The sequence below is a fragment of the Uloborus diversus genome, chromosome 7 (assembly GCF_026930045.1).
Source record: "Uloborus diversus isolate 005 chromosome 7, Udiv.v.3.1, whole genome shotgun sequence".
NCBI classification, from domain to species: Eukaryota; Metazoa; Arthropoda; class Arachnida; order Araneae; family Uloboridae; genus Uloborus; species Uloborus diversus.
The window spans coordinates 71,880,581-71,905,215 of record NC_072737.1 but is presented as its reverse complement, the minus strand read 5'-3'; the positions used below and the strand labels follow the sequence as shown (position 1 = coordinate 71,905,215).

At 31.7% G+C, this 24,635-nt stretch overlaps 1 protein-coding gene across 1 annotated transcript in view; it reads right to left on the bottom strand.

Moving 5' to 3' along the window:
• The window catches only part of LOC129226016 (uncharacterized), a 29,619-nt gene extending 27,960 nt beyond the window's left edge, over window positions 1-1,659 (bottom strand). Inside the window, exon 1 of the mRNA XM_054860591.1 lies at window positions 1,501-1,659. The gene's annotated coding sequence lies outside the window, so the exon portion shown is untranslated. The remainder of the gene's footprint in view (window positions 1-1,500) is intronic.
• Window positions 1,660-24,635: the final 22,976 nt, after the last annotated feature.

The following is a 24,635-nucleotide window of genomic DNA, read 5'->3' as shown; positions in this document are numbered from 1 at the left end:
TTTTTTTTTTTTTTTTTTTCATCATAATGCCAAATATTTTATTTTAAATGTTACGTATTCATTTTGCTCCTCATATAATTTTAGCATAATGCGTTTTCATTTTTTGTTACTACAATTTGTTAGCTATCTTAATTTTCTTCCTGTACTGTGTTTTAATGGTTCTTAGCAGAAGTTTCTTTTATTCTACTTCAAGTGCAGATTAATAGTTGTTAATAAAATTGACGATTTTCAGAAGTACTTCTACTTATTTTAAAAGAATAAAATATGTTTCAATAGTGAATTAACATTTTCAAACATATATCGTGTAATAAAAGTCCCTTCCCTAGTCATACACCTAGTCCTTTACGTATAGGATGAGACTACGTTCCCACTGAAATTCATCCGTGGTATTTTTCATTTCATGAACGGGAGCTCGCTAACAATCAAATTCATTCGAAAACTCATGTATAACTTTCACCATTCTTTAAGTTATTAAAAAACCACTTCCATTCCACCGATTGACTAAAAAACCCACGATCTATTTTTTTAAAAAAAGGTTACTAACTGGAGTTTTGTTTTTGAAGCTCTGTGATAGGATATTGGTTATGTATTAAAAGAAAAAGGAAAGAAAGAAATAAAGGAAACGAAAGAGAAAACTTTGATGTGGAAAAATAATAATTTCTTGCAACTATTTTTTTCTCTTTTTTTTAATAACAAAAAACTACTTTCCGTTTAAAAACTGAAATCCAAAATCTATCATGCACTTTTTAAAACTGCGTACGATAAAAGTAATAAAAAGTAGCGAAAATATGTGTTGCGAACACTGGCCAAATTACACAAAAAGCTCATTTGCTTATAGAGATAGATTGGATGGTTTCCTTGGAGAAATAAATACCCTGATATGAAAAACGACTTGAAATTAAAATTGATTTACCACAAAAAACAACAAGGATCTCTTTAGAATCATTCGAATGAAACCAAAAAAGGTGCTAGTTATACGGCATCGTACAGGTTCTAGATACAAAACTTCAACCTATACCAATCTGAACTTCAAGCTATTTGCAAGGATTAAAAAAAATACTTGTCAAACAAGATTCAAGGGAGGTTAAATTCCAATCAGTTTGATATTTGAGCTGATTTTTTTTTTGTGTGCAAAATATTTCCTTGTAAAATTGGCTATTGAGATTTGTTTCCAATCTAAAGTCTAGTACAAACAGATGATTTTTACGTGTAACTGTTCATAGGCTCAGTCTTATATTTTTCATCTTTTTTTTCCCTTAATTTTTTGTACATTATGTTTTTTTTTCTTTTGTACAAGGAAGTAAAATAGGTGAACTAAAATTGGTCATTGATGATTGTTATGATCTTAAACTCAATCCAAACAGACAAATTGCGCATGAAATTTTTAATTTTTTCTAATTTTACTTTTTTTTTCCTTTGGAGTTTTAATGGTTTTAATTAATTAAATCTTGTTTTTAATTGTTACGCAAATTTTCGCACGTAAACAATGATTTTTCTTACCTCTTTGTTTCAAAGCCTGACTTTCCCGACCCTAAAAATGTTACTGCACAGTTCTTCCGTTGCGTGTGCAGGGCAGTAACTAGGAGTCAGGTGCTAATTCACCCTTATATGTTGCTTTGTTAGAACCAACCTCCTTTTTCAAGGGGTGTTTTGTTAAAAATGGGCGGTACCGTGTGGGGCGTCCTTTAAAACGCCCTTCGGCGGCTGACGTCTTCAAATCCCTCCCGCTGCCCCACACAAACCATTACTCATTTTTTAATAACAGTTCCATCGGAAAAGTTAAACAACCGACTTTACGACATTAGAAAGGTTATAGTGTTTGTATAAGCTACCTCGAGGGGAAAACTGCAAATAATATTTTTCTCGTTTGATTCCTTTTCCGATTGCCTCAACTTTACTTCTAACAGTGTTTGCGACTCTCGTTTCTTCTATTTTTCTTTTCTTTTTTTATTTTCAATTGATATGTTTAAAACAATGTTATTATTCACTATTGAATTTCAATCTCAAAGCTGCCTTTCACTTTTAGCCATTGTCATCATGTTGTCTCTGGCACAGAGTTTGCAATTATGAAAGGGATTATTTTACCATTAATTTTTTTATCATTTAAACCCAAAATTCAAGGTATTCTTTTTACTTCCTTTTACAAAAAAGGAAGTAAAAATTTTCACCCCAAAAATCGGCCTAAATTTCCATTTTGCTCACCCTCAAATGAATGTTGAGTGGTTTTTTTTCAACAGGACCCCACGTGGATATGTGCCTAGGAACGTACAAACACCCGAAATATCCATTTTGATGATCCCCGAGTTAATTTCAACGAGTTTTCTCGTGACGTCTGTATGTACGTATGTATGTGCGCTTGTGTGTATGTGTGTATGTATGTCGCATAGCTCAAGAACGGAATGTCCTAAAAAGTTGAAATTTGGTACGTAGATTCCCAGTGGGATCTAATTGCGCACCTTCCTTTTTGGTTGCATTCGAACGCTCCAAAGGGGGTCTTTTTCCCCTTTTTGGGGGAAAAATCATTGTTAATTTCGATGTAAACTCAAGTGGTGTTATAGTTCGGCGGTTGGTCGCCAAGTTTTGTCGCCAACCTTGGTGATTTTTTTTTTTTTTTAATCTGGTTTTAATTTGGCCACTATTGGTGATATTTAGAGAGTAAACTATTGAATCATATTAAAACTGCCAATGATGAAAAAATGACATTAAATTGGAGTAAAAGGAAGTTATGTGATGCACACATCAGCTCGTTTATAGAGGCATCAAGAAAAGAAAAGGAGAGAAAAAAACATGTTTTGCCCTCTTCCGATAAAAGATGATTTTCAGCTGAAATGACCTTTCATGACGTTTAATTGCATTTAGCATCAATAATTTGGTAATTTCTTGCATTTGAACAGTTTTACGTGACCTTTTATTACTTTTTTGCGGCGTCATAAAATTAATTTCCCTCAAGTTTTCTTTAGATTTCTTATTCTAAAAAAATCTTAGAATTAGTTTTTTTTTTTTTTTTTTTAAATATTAAAACTGAATTTAGCTTAAAAATGGTATTAATAAGAGAAATAATTAAATTTCGTAGGGGAATGTGGGGCAAAAGTGAAATGGTGAAATATTTACTCTGACTTTAACGCCACTTATCTTGTAATATTTCAGCTATGTAGTGATACATATGGTCTATTCCAGTCAGGAAAGAAATACCACGGAAGATTAAAGCATATGATAATACAGACATTTTTCAAAAATTGATACTCACATTGTAATATTTTGTTTTAAGTCAAAAATTAATTTTGTTTTTAAAATATGATAAAGTTATTGTTATTAACATTTTACATATTAATTGAGACGTTCTAATATTCGGTGCAGTATTTATTTAGAAAATATTAAGTTTATTTATATTTTAAATATTTTGTACAGTTAGCCGAGTACATGCGGGGTAAAATGGATGGGGCAAAGTGAAATAGTTTATTTTGTTTTACTCACTCATTCGTTTACTAAGCCATTTACGCATTTATTTATTAATTATTTCATTTGCGCTCCTTTATTTAGTAATTCACTTATTTATTCATTAATTCATTCACTTGTTTTCTTATTCATTTACTGTTGTACCAACTAATTTATTATTCTTCATATAACGTATTTATTTCATTATTCGTTTATTGTTTCAGTATCTCTTCATTTATTCATTCAACCTTTTATTTACTCCTTTACTTTTCACTTTGCCCCATAAAAAAGTGAAATTTTTTCCACTTTTTTTTTACTGCTAAAAATAAAAAATACTGTTTCAATGCAAGTTTTATTATAAAATACAATGTTCTTTCTTTATGTACTGTTATTTTCAAAAAAAAATCAATTTTTCATTTTGAAAAAGCTCAGTCATCTTTATTTTGCCCCACATTCCCCTACCCTGGCAAGAATAACTTTACGCAGTAATTTTAAATATTTACACCAGAAAAATTAACTTTTGGCTTTTGTTTGAATAATTTATACTTTTGAATGTGATTTCTGTTCAGCACATATCAGCGAATGCATTTCATATGATTTTAGTTTTCAGTGAAATGAGTTTTACTTTTAAAAAAACTTTATTTATTTTTTAAACTGTGGTTAGCGTTAGATATTTATTAATAAAATTATTCTCTGTATGATAACTCTGCAGAAGAGAAATATGAAACGTACAAGTGAGCACTGGTTTTTTAAGGTGCATAAGTTTCTGAAGGAGTTAATAGTTTTTTAAGACAGAATCACAAAAAACTGTTTTTTCCTAGCTACAGCACTTGATGAACATCATTCGCAGGGGTGTAAAAGCACTCTGTACAAAAATACATGCAATAAATAAAAAAGAAAAATTAATATGCAGTTTTAAATAGTGGGTATAGTAGCAGTTTATAAAAGTAGGCATAGTAGAAGCTGTTTCTAAAGTAGGCATTATAACAGCTTTCAAAAGTCACAGTTGCAGTTTTAAAAGCACAGTAGTTGCCATGTTTAGAATTGCATGTCATTTGGAAATATTTATTTATATGTAGTGTATGATGCATCGTTGTGTAGTGCCTTTTTTTTTATTTATTTACTTCTTCACTGAAAGAAGTTTCATAAACGTGCTCTGCTGAAGAATTACTTATATCTTTAAAAAGTTCAGCAGTTAATTCTTTTCAGTTTTGTAAAGAGGGAAGTGAAATAGCGCGGCAAAGTAAACCGGTAAAAAATTTTTCAAAGTTTGTAACGCCACCTATCTAGCAACACCTTAACTATGTTCTAAAACATATAGCTGGTTCCAGTCAAAAATAAATAACTACATACATCAAGGTACAGATTATCAGGGTCATATTCGAAATTAGATACACATATTGCAATGTTTTGTGGTTCATCAAAACATACTTTTCATTGTAAAATTTCTGTAATTATGTAGTAATATAAATATTAACTGAGATCTACTGATTGTCCAGCGCTGTACTCATTCAGTTAATATTAGGCTTATTCTGGTCTTAAATGTTTGATACAATTTCTCAGTTCCACGCGCGGCAAGTGAATAGAGCCAAGTGAAATTCAGTGAAATATGTTTGACACGAAAATGCTTAACATGAAAAAAAAAAACAGTTGTTATTAAGGGATCTAGCGATCCAGACTGTATGCTGAGTTATTTACGCAAATATTTTAACAAGAAATTCTTTTATCCTCTGAAATTATTTCGGTCTCCTAAATTTCATGTTAAACATTTTCCACTGCACAGTTCATTTCATTTACTCATTCATTCCTTCATTAAATCATTTACGTATTCCTATTCATTCATTAACTTATTCATTTACGTTCACTCAGAGTTTTTATTCATTCACTGTTTTATTCACTCATTTATTTTTTTCTCCTGTAGTAATTTAGTTATTTATTCGTGTATTGCTTTATAATTTAGTCATTGGTTCATTCATTCATTTGTTTTTTCGCTCATTTGAGAAAAAAAATAGTTTTAAACAAACAAATAGAAAATATTTCGTTAGAAAAATATTTTATTGTTCCTTTTGCCCCCACACACTCTCTTTGCCCATGTTGTCAAACTAAATATTTTTTACTTTTTTTTTTATAATACAAATTTACTCCAAAAATTCAGAACGATATTGCAATGCAAGTTTTATTTAAACTACGTTTTAGGACTCTATACGCATTGAAACAGTTTTATGAAATGTCGTTATGAAATATCAGGGAGTCAAAAGTTTTATTCAAAATATGGAGAAAAAAACTATTTGTTTTTACTGTTTCATTTCCGAAAAGGTATTAAAGATGTAAAAACTAAAGAAAATTGCTCCCAGGAAATGTTCAAGTGTTTCAAAATGTGGTGCTTTAACTACTATCGATAAAATATTTCTTGCATTGTACTTTTACTTCTACCCACCCCCCCCCCCCCCCTACACACACACATCCTCTCCCTGCGGGTGCAAACTTCAATATTTTTTGAGAGTTAAAGGAAAAAGTATCTTCATTACGGCCTGCTTTGCCCTCCTTTACTTTTTTTTATTGTAATTTGTTTATTTTCTTCCTTGAATTATACCCTTTATACCTTTCCGCGCCAGTTTTTAAACAAAGTTCTTCCCGTGTTTTACTTGTGTCAAAAAAAAAAAAAAAAAAAAAAACAATAAGTGCAATACTTAAACATAATTGATATTTCGAAATAAATCAAATTTTCCTAAAAGACATTCTGGCATTTCTAATTAAAATCTGAAATTAGCTACATGTTTTACTCAATCAACATCAAAAATAAAACTCTTAGTAGTTCAAGGACAGAAAATATTTTTAATTTCTCCCAAAAGCATACATCATTTTTCCCCTATCGTTTTTTAGGACAGCTGATTGTTTACAAGCAAGTGTGATTTAGGAATAATCAGGTAAGATAAAAAAAATGGGCCATTTGATGTAAGTAAAACGTCATTTCTCAAATAACTCTTGAAATGACACACAAAGGATATGAACCACGTCACTTTCCCTCAACAGTCAATATTAACGAAACTGCACAGATTGATGTTGACAAAGAAAAAGCTCAGCTGGCCGGCCAATCTACTGTATAAACTAAAGTATCCGCTTTCCGAATTGTCAATCGTATTTTTCGCAAGTTCCTTGCAATGATTCAGCTGTGCAATTTTAGCTTTTACATTAAGTTCTGTAATCGATTTGGCATCTCCATCGGAATGTGGAGTATTGCTTATTTTATTCTTCTAGGTGAAATCTTCTGTGATTCACTTTGTCCATTATTTTTATGCGTACCTCTGCCAAATGGACAGATTTCATGCCGATAACTGCGTCGGAAGGACCCATTAAAGAAAAGTTTTTCTCTTAAATATTTTCCTACTTAAGAGGACTGACTGTACACGTGTAAATAATAAATTGCTAAATTTTATGTGCATTTTCCTCCAAACATTTTAATGATAGAAACTTACAATTTTCACAGTGCTTTCAAGACGTATCTAAGATTTTACTGAAGAAAAGTTTTTCCTCTTAATTATTATCCTACTTTAGGTGAGCTGGTACGCTGTGCACGTGCAATGTTAAATTGCTAAATTTTATGTGCTTTTTCCTCCAAAAGTTTTAATGATAGGAACTTACAATTTTCACAGTGCTTTCAAGACGTATTTATATAATACTGAAGAAAAGTTTTTCTCTTAAATACTTTCCTACTTGAGGAGAGCCGGTATGCTGTGCACGTGTAATGTTAAATTGCTAATTTTTATGTGCTTTTTAACTCCAAAAGTTTTAATGATAGAAACTTACAACTTTCACAATGCTTTCAAGACGTATCTAAGATTATACTGAAGAAAAGATTTTTCCTTAAATATTTTTCTACTTTAGGGGAGTCGGCTACACTGTACACGTGTAATGTTAAACTGCTAAATTTTATGTGCCTATTCTGCCAAAAGTTTTAATTATATAAACTTAGAATTTTCAAAGTGCTTGCAAGACGTATCTAAGAGTATACCGAAGAAAAAATTTTCTCTTAAATATTTTCCTACTTTAAGGGAGCCCGGTACACTGTACACGTGTTAACCGCCGAAACACGTGTCTGCTGTAATTTACAAATTTGTGCTTCTGCTTACGTTGTTTTGTCTTACTTTACTATTCAGCACAAAGGTATTTATTTATCTTAATTCTGTTTATTTCGTATTTTACTAGTTTTTGACCAATAGCCACTTTTTTAATGAAAAAAAAAATGGTTTTTGACCGTAAAAACAGTTATTTAAGGAAAAGTGTCCAGTCTTAAAAACAAAAATTTCCCTTCAGTATAATTATGAACATATAAATAAAATGAGTTGAAAATTTCAAAAGTAATAAATAAAGTTATTTTTTAGAAAAGGGTACATGAGTTCTTTGAATAGACGTTGCGAAAATAGCTTTTGAAAGTAAAATTTTACCTACATTGTAATACATTCCGGCCCCCCATTAATAAAAATTGAGTTAATTTTATCTGCATAGAAACTTAATTTTGGTGTTGCTTGAAAGTTCTTGATTTTTTTTTTTTTTTTTTTTTTTTTTTTTTTTTTTTTGAATAAATGAAAACTGAAAAAAAAAAATTGTTTTTTAAGTTTTTTGGGTAGCTTACCCCAACTCCTCTTAATAAGTTCAAATGTAGAATTTTGATATTGGCTATTTTTCCGTACGTGCCTGGAAATGCAGTCTTTTCCATACCACAATCATAATGTATATGCATACAGAGTATGTCTGTATTCTTTCCCTGTAATCTTTTAAATAAACGAAGTAACTACAAAGGCAATTCTCTATGCAAAACTCAGCTACCACTCACAACACATAACGCATACGATATAAAAATAAATATAGATTTTATTTATTTATTTTTTTAAAACACATTTTTTATATTTACTTTTCAGAACTAATAATACTCAAAACATTCGCTTCTATTTTTTCCTTAGATGAGAATGGCGTTAGTCACACTAACATAGTTTCGAGTAATTGAAGGTGTTGTAAAAAACATATTAGACAAAAAAAATTAAGAGGACTACGTAAGCTTCAATTTCAAGAGGAAGATTTTCATTTTAAACATAGGTAGGGGAATATAGGGCAAAGTGAAATGGTGAAATATTTACTCCGCTTTTAATGCCACTTACCTAGTAATATTTTAACTATGTAGTGGCATATGTAGTCTATTCCAGTCAAGAAAAAAAATACCTTTGAAAATCAAAGCATATGATAATACAAGCAATTTTTAAAAATTGATACTCAAATTGTAATATTTTGTTGTAAGTCAAAATTATCTCGATATTATCAAATGATAAAATTCCTATTGTAAACATTTTAAATATTAATTGAGAGCATCTAATATTCAGTGCAGTATTTATTTAGTTAATATTTAACTTACTTTTATTTTTAATATTTTTCACAATTAGCCAAGTGTATGCAGGGCAAAGTGAAATAGTTTATTCCGTTTACTTATTCAATCGTTTACCAAAAGACTTACGTATTCATTTATCCACAAATTTATTTACATTCCTTTATTCAATAATTCACTTATTAATTCACTGTTTCACTTATTTTCTTATTCATTTACTATTTGATTTAACTCAGTTATTTTTCTTCGTGTATTAATTGATAAATTAATAAATTTTTTAGTTTATTGTTTCACTGTCTTTTCATTTAATAAATTATCCTTTTATTTTCTCATTATTTTGTTCAAAAATATTTCTCACAACCGAATAGAAAATATTTCATTCGAAAAATATTTCCTTTTACACTTTGCCCCATGAAAAAAAAAGTGAAAATTTTCCACTTTTTTTTTTTTTTTTTTTAAGACTCAATTTTACTGCCAAAAATAAAAAATAATATTTCAGTGCAAGTGTTATTATAAAATATAATGTTCCTTCTTTATATACTGTAATTTGCAAAACAAATTTCCCATTTTTTCATTTTAAAAAAGCTTAGTCATCTTAACCATTTCCCTTTCCCCCACATTCCCCAACTTAGAAAACATTTTGAGAATGTATTATAATTTACCTTCTTAATATGTGGGAATTAAAACAATTGTATCAGTAAAAATAGCAAATTGGTGAGATTTAAAAAGAAACCTAAAAAAAGAAACAGTAGAAGGGCGAGCAATACATTAACTATCTCTACTATACTCGTTTATGAATGAAAGGGGGACTCCCGAACATATTTGCATTTGCAGTAATTTATTTATTTTATTTATTTATTTTTTTCAGTTAAAAATAAGTTATATGAAAATTTTAGAGATGTCTTCTATTTTTTACGCTACTAAAATTAAATTATGTCACTACCCTTCAAATGAGAAGAACACGGAATGCTAAGATTAGTAATTAAAATTTACGATATTCGAAGTCTGCATTTCAACAATGAAACAAACAAATTCATCTTCCCTTGTTTTCAATATTTGTATCGAAGCTTTATGTAATTTAAAAAGTTATATACACGTCAGGAAAATTTGATGTTCGACAATGTTCAGTTATAATTTATTATTTATAATAATTATATACATTAATAACCCAAAAAGAGGAACGCCACTTAATGCGTAACACTTCTCAAAGCTTGTGCTTGTAGTCAGGAGAGTGTTTTTTCTGCATTAACACTGCATTGACAAAGAAACAACATTTACAGACTTTTCCTCCGAATTTACATATCAGTGAAACCTGTGTAAGCTGACCTTGTTCCGGTGCAACAGTTTAGTGCTCAACCAACTTAGATAGATGGTCAACTTATAGATGTTAGTATTATGATATAGGGCCCATTCTGGACCTGACAAAAGCGGTCAACTTAGGCATGTGTTCAACTTACAAGGGTGGTCAACTTATACAGTTTGTTATTATGATATGGGACTACAACCCAAATTCAAAATAATAGAATACTTTCCACTTTTTTGGAAAAAAGTTTATTCTAACCAATTATAAGTGCAAATTAGGTATTTAAATGAGCGTGCCACCTTTCTTAGACCTTAAAGTGTGCATTTCATTTCAAATATGCTCAGTTAAAAATAATCTTAGACAGAATAATCCTAAAGTTTATAATGATGAAGATTTACATTGAGTCCCAAAATTAGAATATTCAATTGAAAGGGGGGAAAACACTTTTAAAAGAAACAATATTAATATTAGAATACGTCATTTATTGCTGGATTCAATGCCTTAATCCTTTCTCACACGGATTCTACCATCTGTTTACATGAATCTTTTCTGACAGTTTCCATATTCTCTTCAATGTGCGAGCTCAATTTTGTTGACGTGCACCAGGTTTTGAACCGCTTTCTTTAGATTTGACGATAGCACAATTTTTTGATCGTATTGAGATTGGTAGAGTTGCTTGACCAGTTTAATACTGAAATTCCTCTTTCTGCTTAAAATCTATGAGTCGATTTAGAGATCTGACACGGAGTAGAATCTTGCTGAAAAGTAAAATATGTCACTAAATGTGTAACTGCTGTGCCTCAGATAAAGTATCATGCAGTATTATGGATAAACAGTGAAAGTGACGCATTGTTTTATTTTAAGACATGTAAAACTTCCCAATTCCAACAGCCCTCATGCACCCACAAACCAAAAAGGATGTGTCAAAGTGGAGAGAAGGTCTTACACAAGATTTCTCATACGCTTTTCCTTTTAAACGTCAAACTCGAACACCATTTTTTGTTCACAGATACTTCAAAAAAAGATTCATCACTGAATATAATACTTTTCCAATCTTGTTGCCCCCGTTTGAGCTTCTCTTTGCTCCAAGAGAGTCGCACGTTTCTGCTTCATGTTTATATTTGATCTCACTTCGTAAATCTGCAATTAAAACTGCAGTTTATGCAACCGTCCAAGTGTAGTTAGCGTGGATAAGATAACAATACATTCTGTCCAACACTTATGGACGTAAGAAGCATTTTTCAACGATTATTTTGGACAATTTACTTTAATTTGGGTTCATCTCTGCCAGGTGTTACAATTTTTCTACCTCGTTTACTTCGATTACTTTTTAGTTAGTCAGTCCTTCTATATTCCTTTAAAATCTTACATACCATAGATTATAAAACGTTCATTTCAATTGAGTTGGATAGTATTTTTTTTTCTTTTTTTTTTCTAACTTTAAGAAATGATACTATATGCAATTTCGTTTTTTTTTTCCTATTTATCACCTTGTCGTCCTATTTTCAGCCACATAAAAGGCTTTTAAAAGAGCGTAAACTTATCCGAGCACCAAACTCCATGCTTGTGACAAACTACAGGGCAACAGGTGTGCAAATATTTTCACTACTTTTAAAAATTCACATTGAATGAATAGATTATTCTAATTTTTTGACCCATATAAACTATCTATTTTTCTAATGTGTTAATGATCCATAAATTGTTTAAATAATATCTGAAAAGTTACTTAAATTGATTTGCCCATTCATGAATAACGAGTTTTAGTCTTTTTAATTTTCATGAGTTCATTTTTCCCGACTCAGGGACAAGTTTTGTTCAAACAGTACTGATATTCTATTTTTTTGAATTCGAGTTGTAGTTCTGTACCTGACATAAACGGTCAACTAAGACAGGTGGTCAACGTACAAGGGTGGCCACCAACATTACAGGTTTTACTGCAACAAGAGATGTTTCTCGACAACTCTGTACACTTTAGAGAGATATCTTAGAAAAACTGCAGCGGTTTTGCCCAATTAAGTTGATTAAACCTGTCAAAAATAAAAATCTTTAAATATTCACGATATTTTTACATGCCTCCATTTACATTTGAATCAGCGAAAATAAGCATTGTAACCAAAAGAACACAAGTGTTGAGTTGTACAGTGCGGGTAGCAAAAGTTTGATTATCGGTACCCTTTAAAAGAATTCATGATATAGCTTGACCACGAAGAGAAGGCGGATGACCTTGAAGCGAAACCTCATTTTGTATTATTTGTAATAGGTAGAATCAACCAGAAAGCACCTAAAAGTGAGAGTCGTTTTCATTGATCCTATCTATCACAAAATAATTACAATCAATCGATTGCAAACGATACAAATGATGTGTTTGCTTCAAGGTCAACCGCCTTCTCTTCGCGGTGAAGCTTTACCGCATGGCGCGGAAGGCATGCACAAGAACCTTCGCAACATGGCAACCAAAGCCATAATGTCCTTGGAAAGAGCTTCGAGACTTTAGAGCCTTTTTTCACCGTATACTGCTGTGGTCAGGTAAACTCCAGCATCTGAAGAAATGAGTTTTCGAGATATTAGAAGAAACGCATTTTGGATTCAACACCAACAATAGGAAAATTTTGGCATTGGATTTTTTTTTTTTTTTTTTTTTTTTTTTTTTTTTTTTAGCGGAAATGAAATAGGCTAGCTTGTACGATAAAGCAAATATACAATAGATGACAAAAATGAAAAAAAAAAACTGAAAAGGGAAAATTTTTGCAGTTACTGTCCTTTACTCGCACACAGCAGTGTTCTTCTAGAGTTTTTCTGGTTATTTCCCGTCGGTACAAAAGCAAGATGTAAGAAACGGACACATCACATAAGATTTATATGCAGTTGACTAGAAAGTTCTGCGACAGAGCGTATAGCATTGTTCTGAGATTTTACTCGGTACTACTGTTAGTACCAAAGCAGTGTGTGTATATATACAGTGCTTGTAAAATTATTAGACTAAGACTATTTTAAAAGCAAATTCTTTATTGATTACATAACTATAGACACATTAACGAACAGTGAAATAATTATCTAATATTTAGTATGCACTCCCTTGTTCATGATGAGCATTTTAAGTCTTTTTGGCATACTTTTCACAAGGTTTACACCATTTCTTAACTTTTTTAAAAAAAGGAGGTAAAAAATTGTTTATACTCACATTTGTATATACTCACATACACATGCTCACTAATTACTTATAACTAACTTAAAATATTACAGAACACACTAGTAAAAAGAATTAGTGAACTGTTTAAGCTGATTGAGGTTATGTTCCTGTTAGGTAGATAAACAAAGAACATAAAAAAAGCAGACAGTGCTGCCACCTGCAAACATTGAATTATGCTAAAATAACGTAATAATCAGTTCACAGTATGTACTGTACTTTAACGGTAAAATAAATAGTATTTTAGTACAAATAGTTTACAAAAAACAAAAAAACTCTTTAGTCTAATAATTTGGCCAGCACTGTATATGTGTACGCTTTGAGAGAGATAAGTACATTTTTACGTGTGTTATTTAAAATGGTTTTAGATTATTGAAATGCCTTCATTTATCCAAGCTCAAACTGTGATCGCTATTGTTGCGACAGCGCAACAAGATAAAATTTCGTTTCAAAAAGCTAATTCATAGAGAAACCAAATAAATATGTTCAATGAATGGGGTTTTTTTCCGAAATTTTGAAAGCATTTTTTTCTGAAAGAGCATACTAAAAATCATAGAATTTGATCATTTTTTAAAAGTTTGACAAATTATTAACAATTATTTTAATCGGTGCGCAAATTCAATTTCATTTTTTACGCTTCTGCACATGGTGATGAAATGTTATTCACTGATGCCATTAGCACAGAGCGCAATATTTAATTCGCATCTTTGCTCACATGCACTGGCAACGATATGGTTGATAGTAAGCGTAGAGTGCAATGTTTAATTCGCTTCTAAATTATCAATAACTGGAAACGCGGTAGACAGTAAGTAGGCATTCATCGCGTCAATGGAGTTCATCACTTGTGACGTCATAAAGACCACGCCTTGTTTGAAAAATTAGACATTTAAAAAAAATAATTAAACTTTTTGAAAATAAAAGTTTCTCCTCGCACAATGTTTTTTTCCCTTTATTCTTATTAACTTCAATGACTAAAAGTAGTACTTTTGACTGAGGGAAACAACCCCATTATTATTAACTATTTGCAATCGGTGGCTAGATGTTTCGCCTTTTTGCGCAATTTGCTTTTTATTCCATTCACTTTTTACGCCAAGACTGCTGCCTTCAGCGACTGCTTGAAGACATTTGGCTGAAGAATAAAATTCTGTCAATTAAAATATATCTATCAGTATATTTTATTTACTTATATATATTCATATCTGTATTACCACATCTCTATGCCTGTCTCTTGTGTATCTATATATCTATTTACCTCTACCCATATATTTATGTATCTACATCTCTATATTTATCCACACATATCTTCTATTAATTTCAAGGTAACATTTTCTGCATTTATATATATATATATACAGGACCCGACTAAGTAAAAGTGAGGCCCTAGGCCCACAATCATTTTGAGGCCCCATAAAGACTGATTTTTGGGGGGGGGGGGGGCCCTTCGTCTATCACAGAAATATGTAAATCATTTATCACGTGCATTCATGGATCCCCTTCGGGACATCTCATAATTGTGACATGGTAAACTCACTACTGGTAGAATTAATAAAAATTATCATTTAAGTATGTTCTTTTCCAACTAAAAATTCGGCAGTTTATAGTATTACTTTACAAATGAATGTAGTTTTCGCTTATTTTTAATGCTATGCATAATTGTTTAAGTAATTTGGGGCCCCTTAGGAAGATGGGGCACCAGGCCCAGGCCTAGTTAGCCTGTGCGGTAATCAGGCCCTATATATATATATATATATATATATATATATATATATATATATATATATATATATATATATATATATATATATATATATATATATATATATATATATATATATATATATATATATATATATATATATATATATATATATATATATATATATATATATATATATATATATATATATATATATATATATATATATATATATATATATATATATATATATATATATATATATATATATATATATATATATATATATATATATATATATATATATATATATATATATATATATATATATATATATATATATATATATATATATATATATATATATATATATATATGTGTGTGTAGAGTCTATGTAGCTACGTGGTAGAAACTTCGTTTCATAAGCCTGAGGTTGTGGGTTCGATTCCCACCGGTGCTCTTTGTGTTATTTCCTCTCTTATGTGCTGTAAATTTTTCTTGGTTGTCTTATTTGTAAATCAATAAAGGAGCCATTCCTTTGAGTAAATGACATCTATCTTTCCTATGTGTTTATTGATTATGGACACGATAACAACAACAACATATATGTGGGTTTCTGTATGTAGCCATGTTTATCTATTTCTCTCTATTAGACTGAAAATAGTCAAATGTTTCAACATTGCTGCACTGCTAGATACAAAGCACAGCTCCTAAAAATCTAAATTTATTTCTGACTTGAACTGAATTAATGGGGAAAACTCCATTGTTATAGACTCTTAACAATTATAAGGCACTTAAATTGAATTTCACTATTTGAAACAATGCATTAACACAATTTCTTCCATCTCCATTGAATAAAAAAAGACAAAAAATCACACAAAACACTATATAACCTTTTTTGCTGATAAATTAATCACAAATGTGACTCCGAGTTACACATCACCATCAAAAACTACATCTGTATGCCAAATTTCATGTTTCTAAATCATTTTCCCGGGAAGGGCGCTACACACAAACACACAAACATCTTATTTTACTATGTACACTCTTGTTTCTGAAAATTGCAACCCCATGAAAGAAGCATCATAGTTGAATGAAATTTAATACACAGTTGATTGGTAATGGTAGAAATAAATGATTACATTTTCAAACCAAACAAACAATAAAAAGAGATAGAAATTAGTATTTTGTGCGGCCACCACGCGCCGCAATAAGAGCTGCTACACGACTTGGTATGGAGTGAAACAAAGTTTGAATATATGCCTGCGGAAGAAGTTTTCCATATTGTTTGTATGCGAAACCAAAGTTCGTCTGTCGAAGCAACAGGACGAGGACCACGAGCGAGTCCTACACATATTCAATCGGCGACATGTCCGGGGAATATGCAGGCCAAGGAAGAAGCTGTACCTGCTGCGAATCAAAGTAGGATTTGACAGTCCTGGCGACATGTGGGCGGGCATTATCCTGCTGGAATACAGTCCCTGGCAATCCTTGCAGGAAAGGAATAGCTTGGGGCTGTAAAACTTCGTTTATGTATTGGGCACTGTTCAAATTGCCCACAATTCGTAGCAATTGTGATCGTCCATGATATGTTATGGCACCCCAGACCATAACTCCGGCTGTTCGTCCACTGTGACGTTCGATAATGCACTCCGGAATGTGCCGTTCACCGCATAGCGCCTGACATGAATTCGGCCATCATGGGGCCACAAATTGATGCGAGAATCGAAATCGGGATTTTGAGATTAAAATCCCTATTAGTACACCGATTGAGAATCGCTACCTCCCCCCCCCCCTTAAAAATGACGGGCCTGAAGCATAATTTCTGAAAGAAAAACTGTTCATAAGTAGGGGCGGATACAGAAATAAGTGTAAATTAGTGATTCCATCGAAGAATGAATAGACGAATGGCGGTATTACGTTCCTTTGAGTTCCAAACCAGTAAATTACATTGCCGCTCTGATCTCTGACTCCAGTATTACTTCTTTAGCAAACGAAAATGCTTTTATTTAAATAAGATTTGTGTCTGTTGTTCTTTTTAAATAACTGTATTGCATTTCGCCATGTTGTTTTTAGAGAAGCCAATTTTAAAAAAAAGAAAAGAAATAGTTACATTAATTTTTCCTTTTAAGGGGGTGCCCGGGCTTCCTGGGCTCCCCTCCCTACCTCCTAAAATCCGCTACTGTTCGTGAGCAATTAGAAACTGGAATTTAAGGTAGTGCAACCGTCATATAATGTTCCCTTCGACAGGAGAATGACTCGTCATTGTTGCATATGGGAAAATGGGGTTAATAAATTAATAGCAAAGATATTTACTAAGAAATTAACTAAGAATTAACTAAATACAATTGAATTATGTTACACTTTACGTTACTAGATGGCAGCACATTTTAAGAAGTGTAAAAAGATCACTTGTTTTTGTTTTAGAAGTCATAGCATCTTGTGTTACAGGTCAAGACCAAGAATTCAATGCTGACTGAAAGGGATGAGGAGGGATAAAAAATTTGCTGGCTTGAGAGATGCAAAGTTTACTTGTGAATAAAATTGTAAAATAAGATGCAACAATTGTTTACAAAAAATTCATAGAACAGCATTTTAAAACTTCCTTTTCGTTTAATTCTTCTATGGAAATAATCTAAGACAGAGTAAGAAAATGCCTACTCTCTGGGTCCTAAGATCAAGTCAAGGGGGCAGAGACCACGGGGGTAGATGTGAGAACAGGGGAGCCATGTATCTTTTGAGGGGTGGGCACGTTTGAATTACTTAAAACTAGCAAAATTTTTCAAATGAGAATAAAATATTCCACTAATTTTGCCTGTTACACATGTATTAATGTAACAAAACCTCGAGTATTTTTAACATAATCTTAGCACAAACCACAAAATTTGTTACTAGTTTTTTTCTCTGAAAAAAATATTTTTAAATACATTTTGAGATAACAGTCCCATGCATGTGATTTGGAATATCAGAATATATATTACACGCAAAAGGCATCTTGTAATTACTCTTTAATGGGTTAATTTTCTATTACTATTGCTAAAATTCTTCAAAAATATCTTTTTTTTCATGGGGAAAGTAGAGAAAAATAATAAAAATTAGATCTTTATTCAGTTGTGTTTTTTCCAGAAAAAAAAATACAGTAACAATTAGTTTTTTGTATTGTTTACTATATGTTACTTTACGGTTTTTTGCAATATTTGTCCAATTTACTTATTTGAAATTTTATTTAACATAATTTTAAAACTTTTCTACAAGTACTCTTTTTTTAAACCAAGATCATGAAATAAGACTTAATATTTCGTAAAAAATATCACTAAAAATAAAAATGAGTCAGGAAATATTCCTTTAATTTAACTTTATTCGTTCAATAAATGCTTAGAAACAAAATTTTGAAAGTAGGCTTGGAAGAAGTGGGAATTTTTCGTGTGTAGACCCTGTGAATTTAGAAAAAAAATGATCCGATTCAGGACTTTTTCTTTCTCGACAGTTCTTCGCAATCATAAAGACCATTTCCCCAAGGTTTTTTTTTTTTTTCATTTTAACAGTTTTTCGTGCAGTTTTTAAATTTAAACAAAAGTTGACGAGGAACCCTGTGGGGACATAGCAGAATCTTACATAAATCCGCATCTAAATATCTAATATAGTTTAATTGGCTCTTTAAAAATAAACTTTAACTGTAGAAATTTTACAATAATTTTGTTGAATTATTTTAAGGCTGTTTTAAACAGTTAAAAATTGTTTAACAATCTCATCTGCCTTAGAAACTGGAACCTTTTTATGCCACGGTAATACAACGCTTGCACCGTCTGCAAAATTGAAAACATTGCAAATATTCTGACACTTAATTTTTGCCTTCCCTGAATAAAAACGGAAAATATGTACAGGTTAAGTGCTCATTGTGCATTTAACATTGATGAAGGTCACTGCTTGATTGGACAGTTTAATTGAATTCTGAAAATTCTAGTAATTTAAAGCTAATTTTTTTCTCTGAAAAAGACATTGGTGCAAACTATTTTACTCGTGCTGCTGAAAATCTATATAGCTACAAGTATTTACATCAGTTTTTAATATTTAGTATTAAAACGTTTCTTTTCTACTACTATGACTGAAAATTGAAACATTTTGTTTCTTAAATTGGGGGTTTGTAAATTGGAAGAAAAGAGTCTACTGTGGCCACCTATTTCTATTTTTGAGGTCGCGTCCCTAGTTTTTTAGTGATCGTTTAATCAATAATATCGTTAAACTTCAATTAATCAAAAGAGATCAACTTTAGGGGCACAATTATTTGAGTCATCCAGAAAAAAAAGACTATTTTTTTTCAATTTTTGACGAAGTTTTAAGTTTCTCGAAGATTAGTCAACAATTAAATTTTAGGTCGTCAGTCAGGGCAAAGAATAAATAAATGAATAAAAGCCCTATTCGTTACTTTTCACGCAACCTTGCAACGCTGTGCGCATTAAAGAGCATTATTATAAATTAAGTATCACCCTCACACAAGCTGATAAGCATAGCAATGTGTTAAGGGGGAGGGGGACTTTTTTTTTCTTACTTTGGCAGCATTTATATGCATAAAATGAAAACGAAACTTTGACTAAAAACAAGTACATTCGAGTTATAGAGACGACATAGTACTGAAAACACTAAATTATTTCGGGAAAGAATGAAAACCCCGAGATAAAGGAGTATTCGAGTTATTAAGGCTTCAAATTATCGAGAGTCGATTGTCACATCAACATACTTTTTTTCAACCCCTTTAGAATGGGGTCGTTTCCGAAATTTTAAAAGCATTTTTTTCTGAAAGAGCATGCTTAAAATCATAGAACCATTTTTCAAATAATTTGGAAAAGTTTAATATTTTTAAAAAATCATTTTAATCCGTGCGCTTTCATTATTTATTACTGCTGATGACATCACAAATGATGAAATGCCATTCAGTAATGCCATTCACAGAGCGTATATTTAATTCGCTTCTTTACTCACATGTACTGGCAACGATATGGTTGATAGCAAGCGTAGAGCGCAATATTTAATTCGCTTCTTGATTGTCATAACGTGGAAACGCAGTAGACAGATGCGCCAAAGAACATCATTTGTGACGTCATAAAGACCACACCTTATTTTCAAAATCAGACATTTAAAAAAATTAATTAAAAATCAAGCGTTGGGAAAATGAAAGTTTTTTCTCGTTCCATATTATTGTTTTTGCTTATTCTATCAATTTTAGGGTCTAAAAGTAGTACTTTTGACTGAAGGAAACAACCCCATTGGAACAATGGTTTCAAGAAATTCCCTTTTGAATGAGTGCTCTATAAGTCTTCATTAGATTATTGATGTCAGTCCATCAAAATCCACATCCGCATCAACCATTTTGAAATGATTTGATTCCTTCAACCTCACATTAGGGAATTTATGCGAAAATTATGACTTAAATTGAATTTAAAGAAAAACCACCAATCAAACTTTTTTTCGAACCGATTTATAATCATTCCTGGTACTAATAGGAACAAACTGTGAACGTTTCAGCCGGATATTTTCGAAGTTTGGCAGCAACATACATATTTACAAAATCGATCTTATATATTAATTTATATATACAAGGTGTTCCGTTTCAACCTGCAAGACCTTTATTTTCTCAACCGTTAGTCCTAGATGCATACTTCCAATTACAAAAATGTTCAAAATCAGATGCAGAGTTAAGATATTGAAAGTTAAAAGTGAAAATAAAAACTAGTATGTTGTGGCCATCACGAAACTTTCTTTTATATTTTTCTTTTTTTTTTCCTGATCCCTCCCCATGCTTGACGAGGAAGCAATATTCCCAACAAAAACAAAATTACACATGCAAAAACTTGACGACCATCCCAATGTCTGAATTATTGCAAAAGCAAAGCAAAGAGCGAAAATTGAAAGTTGTTTTAAAAGCCTTGCTTGAATTAATTACAAATATTTTATTTGTTAAAAAACATAAGATGGCAACAGTTAAAAATTTTAAATCATTGAGATAATATTTCCTATCATTTCCATACAATTAAAGTCACGAGAAATACGCAGACGACAATCTAATACGATTTATCTTTCTTATTGTTGCATGAATAAAAATATTTTTATTCACAAAAAAAAAAAAAAAAAATCAACACCTCTTGGAGCGATTGGCGTCAAAATTGAACCAAAGCCTGTTTACATAAGGATTCACATATATTCCAAATGTCAACCAGAACGTAGCATTACTTCTTGAGATAGGGCACTCACAATGGAAAAAAAGAACGGGTGATTGCGCTACCCCCTTTTTAGCTGTTGACACAAAAATAAAATCAGTTCTTATACCCACTAAGGGCTACTTGCCGATAAATTTTTCTTTCATTCCGTTCATTATTTCTTGAGATACAGCAGTCACAATTGACGACAAAAAACGTTTTATAGCTCAACCGATATATAGAATTATTATTATATATAGAATTTAAATATTAGATATAGAATTTAAAAAAAGGTAAAAAATCACACAAAACACAATATAACTTTTTTGCTGATAAATGAATCAAAAATGTGGCTCCGAGTTGCATATCACCTTCAAAAACTACATCTGTATGCCAAATTTCATGTTTCTAAACCTTTTTCGCTGCACGCAAACATTTTATTATATGTACAGATAATGTAAGTTATAATTTTAAGCCTGTACTGCCTTAATTATTATTTCCTGCAAAAAAACAAAAATTACTTATATGTACAGAATGTTTAAGAATAATATATTTAACACATTTAAGATGGAATTTTGTTTTTAGAATTTTTTATATTTTCAAAGTAAATTTGTGACTTTGATATATTATCCTATGTAATTGCCAACAATCTAAATGTAAAACGACCATATTGTCCCACTCAAGTCACTCTGGTCATCAAAGGAATAACTATAACTAACTTCTATAGGGAAATATAATGATGAAATTTGATAAGACCTCACAGCCACGGGAGCAGTAGACAATTAAACTCCTTTTTAGTGGGAGAAATATAAGTGTTTTTCTCCTCTTTAACTTAGGGTAGGGTAGACCGGGGCACGTTTGAGCATGGGGCACGTTTTTCGCAGTGCCCTTTTTTCAAAACGGATTATAACTGGAGAGCTAACAGTCATAACATATTGATGCTCTCTGGCACATATTCTCACAAGTTTTTGAGCATCAGTCGAGCTTCGGTCTAGCATGCAGAAATAATAATCTGTTTTCTACCAAGTTGAGTAAGTTTTGTGTTGAACGTTTTGAAGCTTATCGTGAATAAATAATACTTAGTTAAAAAAGAACAAATATATAAAAATTAGCAGAATTTTATCCTTTTTTTAGAATTGTACTTGTATGAACTGAAATGTTATCACAGTTGGCTCTCTGTTTAACGACGCTCTATTTACCGACTTTCTCTATTTAACGAAGACTTTTCACGGTCCCAGATGGTCCACTACAGTGTTAAAAGCATTCTATTTAAGGACGCCTTCTACTTAAGGACGATTTTTTGTGGGCCCTAAGTTAACGCGTTGACGTCGCAGTAGCGTAACCAGAGGTTGGCAGGAGTGGCTCTCGTCAGGATCACAGCAGCCAGGGGGCGGCATTTCGACTAATTTAAAAAAAAAAAAAAAAAGTTTTTTTTTTTTTTTTTTTTTTTTTTTTTTTTTTAATCATAGAATTGGAAAATGCTTTAAAAAATTGAAAACACCTCGCAAGAAAAAGAGCTAGGGGATATACATGTATTCTACATATTTGGTGTACAAATAAGTTAAAGGATTTTTTCACAAGTTTGACGCTTTATTGTGAAAAAATGATTTAATGTCCAGTTTTCGAAGCATTGTCCATCGTTGGTCACTATCTTTTCCCATCTTTCTGGCAATTTTCGGATGCCTATTCGAAAAAATGATGCGTCTTTTGATGCAATCCACGAATCGATCCAATTTCGGACTTCTTCAAAAGGGCAGAAGTGCTGATCCTCAAGAGCACATGTCATCGACGAAAAGAAACAGTAGTCGGAAGGGGCAATGTCTTGGCTATATAGCGGGTGGGGTAGTATTACCCATTCTAGGGTTTCGAGGCATGTCTTGACCGGCGGCGCAACATGTGGCAGAGCGTTATCATGTTACGAAATTGCCTTGTGGTGTCTCTCCTTATATTGTGGCCGTTTTTCCCGAAGTGCTCGGTTCAAACGCATCAATTGAGCTCGGTAAAGTTGTTCGGCACCACTCTTCGTCCAATATAGCCCCCAATTCGGCATCTTCGAACTTTTTTGGCTCTCCGTCGTGTTCTTTGTCATTGGTATCAAAATCACCACTTCTAAAAGGTCTATACCAAAACTCACCAGTGGAAATCAATGAAGCATCATTCGATTGTTTTCAGCTGCATTTTTCTTCAAATGGAAGCAGAAAAGTGAACTTTCCCGCAAATTGTGTTTTGTTGGCACGGAAGTTAACATATTCAGAGCACACAAAAACTAGGTTGTTTAAACTTCAGCGAAATGTCACATACTGAAAATGAAAGCCTAACGATGAGGTTATAAAATGAAGTTAGTTGCAACATTGACCGTTTTGATTTAATATTAGCGACGCCATTACTTAAAAATCTTTTAAAATTTATCTGTACACCAGATATATATTTATTTAAAAGGTGAAAAAACCTGTAGTCAATGCATAAAGCATTGGTTTTTGAACACTGACATAATCTTATACACATTTTCTTTCCTTTTGGACACAAAATTAGGTTTTTTCCGTCAAAAATGACAGGCAGAAGAATGAAAAATTGACAAGACTTCTCTGGCAGCACGAACTGCGCTCCACTCTACACCCAGTGGCGTACCAAGGGGCTGGCTCTCCCCAGGGACGCAGCTGACAGGGAGCGGTATTTCGACTGATAAAAAAATTCGTTGTAATTAGCTCGGGAATCGTCATTATAGATATTTTGCGTGTCTATACGTTCTTATGAACTTATCCACGTGTGGTCGAGTCGAAGAAAAAAACTCAATATTTATTCGGGGGTGAGTAAAATGGAAATTAAGGTCGATTTTTGAGTAAAAAATTTTTCGCGAATACAACCTTTTTTGTTAAAAGAAGTAAAAAAAAGAAATTACATTTTTTTTTTTTTTGAATTGATTGTATAAGTAGAAAAATGCTTTTATAAATAAAATCAAAAATCAAAATAAAATTCGGAACAAAAAGAGCTAGAAGGAAAAAAGAAAATAGCCTAAATTTTCAAAAAAAAAAGGGGGAAGGGGGTTTTACCCGTGGCGTGAAATTCTATTCCGATTCATTGAGTTAGCTAAAATTTTTAGTTAAGCACACAATTTGTTTTAAAAGAACATAATTTATATATCAGGGAGCGGTAGTGCAGGGCGTTCTATGCCGGATGATTTCATTTTCTTCGGGAAGAGAGTGACATTTTGTCGTGTATATCTTGAAGTGTAAAGTTTTACTTAGGCTAGGTATTTACTCTCATTATAATAAATACAACGACCTCGTGAACACCGGTATTTATAATAAAGAGGACCAACTAATATTCCTATTGGTTGGTTCTCTTTGGTATAAATACCGGTGTCCACGTGGTCGTTGTCAGTTCGCTCGCGACTTTCGGTAGCGTAGGTGAGCTTTTTGCACTGATGAAGAGGCTCCATTTTA